Source organism: Vulpes vulpes, chromosome 16, assembly GCF_048418805.1.
Source record: "Vulpes vulpes isolate BD-2025 chromosome 16, VulVul3, whole genome shotgun sequence".
Classification (NCBI taxonomy): domain Eukaryota; kingdom Metazoa; phylum Chordata; class Mammalia; order Carnivora; family Canidae; genus Vulpes; species Vulpes vulpes.
In genome coordinates this window covers 38900683-38903937 of record NC_132795.1, presented here as the reverse complement: position 1 = coordinate 38903937, position 3255 = coordinate 38900683, and positions in this window count along the sequence as shown.

The following is a 3255-nucleotide window of genomic DNA, read 5'->3' as shown; positions in this document are numbered from 1 at the left end:
TGACACCTGCTGGGGATTGCTTTAGGTGTGAGCAGGTCTCACAGCTGTTGGGACATTGAGCCCTGATGCAAAGGTGGCTGGGTGGCTTTTGGAAAAAGTTTCCTCACCTTGAAAAGAGACAAAAAAAAAAAAAAAAGACCAGGGACACCTATGCCTCTTCTCTGTGTGTCTCTCATGAATGAATAAATAAAATCTAAAAAAAAAAAAAAAAAAAAAAAAAAGACCAAAAAAACAAACAAAAAAAATAACAACCACCAAAAAAAAAAAAACCCAAACACTTTCTCTTCTTGCAAGAGATGATGTTATGCCTGTACCTGGGAATTCTATAGCGATTTTATGGACAAAACTGACAGGTTCAATGCAGGATGATGGAGTCACCTGACATGGGTCCTCGAATTACTCAGCCCTGAAGCTGCCCTAATTAGGACTCCTTGGGGTTTTTTGTTTTTGTTTTCTAAGATTTTTTAAGATTTATTTTTAACAGGAGCCACCCAGGCATCCCAGGACTCCTTGTTGTAATGAATTTTCTTTATTGTCAGCCTATGTCATTCTTTTATGTTCCTATCATTTCTTTATTTTTACTGCTGGAAATGTCCCTATCATCATACGCCAGCCAAGTTCTATTCTTGTCTATCAACACTGGGTAGAATCAATGGAGGCACAAAGAATCAGAAATAAGATTTTTCAAAATGGAAAAAAAAAGATTTTGAAATTATAGTTAAATTATTCTCCTGAAAATAATTTAGAAAGTTCATTCTCTCACATTTCAACCAACAAACGCATCGCAAAAGGTTGGTCTTTAATTTTTTTTTAATATTTTAATTATTTATTCATGACAGACATAGAGAGAGGGTAGGGAGCAGAGACACAGGCAGAGGGAGAAGCAGGCCCCATGCGGGGAGTGCAATGTGGGACTCGATCCCGGGACCCCAGGATCACACCCTGGACCAAAGGCAGGCACCAAACCGCTGAGCCACCCAGGGATTCCCAAAAGGTTGGTCTTTAAAAGTGGTTTACTTTTCTAATTTTTATTATTATTTTTTAAAAGATTTTATTCATTTATTCATGACAGACACACAGGGTGAGGCAGAGACACAGGCAAAGAGACAAGCAGGCTCCCTGCAGGGAGCCCGATGTGGGACTCGATCCCAGGACCCCAGGTAGGGCTCCCTGCTTAGTGGGGAGTCCACATGTCTTTCTGCCTCTGCCCCTCCCCTTGCTCATGCTGGCTATAAATAAATAAATAAATAAATAAATAAATAAATAAATATCAGACCCCAATAAATAAATAAATAAATATCAGACCCCTATGTTGAAATGCAGGCTAACACAGTGTGACCCACAGCAAATTGTCTAACCTGCTTGAGCCTCAGTTCCACGTTTAGAGAGTGAGGGGTAACCACACGTTTGATGTTTGTGTCCAAGAAGATTTCATCTCAGGCTTCTGCATCCCCTCATTACTCTGATAAGAACTGGCCAAGAGAAAGCACCTACCTGGTGAAAAAGTCCTTCATCCTTCTGATACTTATGTTTCCTTCTATCTCAGACCCTCAAAGCCCTTGATCTTATCATTAAATGATAATTGCCTGTTTCCATTCAAAGATAAAAGACAAAGATGGGAAGACCACACCTCAAATTTAGGAGAGAACAGGGAAGAAGAATGGGGAGCAACTGCTAACTGGAGCTGTGGCATTTTATTTTGTTAAAAAGAAAAAGGAAAAAAAGAAAAGGAAAAGGATGGGGGAGCCCTGGTGGCTCAGTCAGTTAAGTGTCTGCCATTAGGTCTGGTCATGATCTCAGGGTCCTGGGATGGAGCCCTGCTCAGTGAAGAGCCTGCTTCTCCCTCTGCTCCTCCCTCTACTTGTGTGCTCTTTAAATAAAATCTTAAAAAAAAAAAAAAAAAAAAAAACAAAGGATGAGGGACACCTGGGTGGCTCAGCGGCTGAGTGCCTGCCTTGGGCCCAGGGCATGATCCTGGATCCTGGGATCCAACATCAGGCTCCCTGCATGGGGCCTGCTTCTCCCTCTGCCTGTGTCTCTGCCTCTCTCTCTGTGTCTCTCATGAATAAATAAATAAAGTCTAAAAAAGAAAATTGCAATTTTTATGTGTCCTTTGGTTTCCTTTTATTGTTACAAAATGAAGGAACATCTGAAGCATATAGAAAATACCAACAACACTGCAAAAAAAATAATTGTTTCCAGTGCCCATATAAAATACACATTAACATTTTGCTGTATTTCTTTTCATCCTTTATTTTTTTTAAGATTTCATTTACTCATTCATGAGAGACTCAGAGAGTGAGGCAGAGACACAGGCAGAGGGAGAAGCAGGCTCCATGCAGGGAGCCCGACATGGGACTTGATCCCAGGGCTCCAGGATCATGCGCTGGGCCAAAGGCAGATGCTCAATCACTGAACCACCCAGATACCCAAAATACCAGTTTTCTAAACAATTACATTTTTGAGAATAATTATATTTTGGGGTGCTTGGGTGGCTCAGTCAGTTAAGCAACTAATTCCTAAAAAAAAAAAAAGGCAACTAATTCCTGATTTTGGCTCAGGTCATGATCTCAGCCCAGGTCATGATCCCAGGGTCCTGGGATTGGTCCAGGACCAGGCTCTGCGCTCAGCAGTGAGTCGGCTTGGGATTCTCTCTTTCCTTCTCCCTCTACCCCTCCCCTCAATCATGCTCTCTCTCTCTCTCTCTCTCTCTCTAAAATAAAGGAACAAAATCTTTAAAAATAATAATAATCACATTTTACCACTTCATGGAACTTCACACATAGATCAGAGAGAAAGTAGGGGCCTCAGTCCTAAAACTTCTGAAAACAAGATTCTCTTATTTTTTGTGAAAAGAAACAATTTTTTTTAAGTGATCTCTCTGCCCAACATGTGGCTTGAACTCACCACCACTAGATCAACAGTAGCATGTTCAACTAAGCCAAATAGGCACCATGAAAATTATCTTATTTCAAAATCACAATAACTACTAGAATAATTTTAATAAGGCCTAGATGGGTAAAAATCTAATATGGTCCTCATTATAGGCACCGTGAGGATTTGCAGTGGTGTTAAAAGAAGGGGTACCAGGATCCCTGGGTGGCGCAGCGGTTTGGCACCTGCCTTTGGCCCAGGGCGCGATCCTGGAGACCCAGGATCAAATCCCACGTCGGGCTCCCGGTGCATGGAGCCTGCTTCTCCCTCTGCCTCTCTCTCTCTCTCTCTCTCTGTGACTATCATGAATAAAAATTTTTA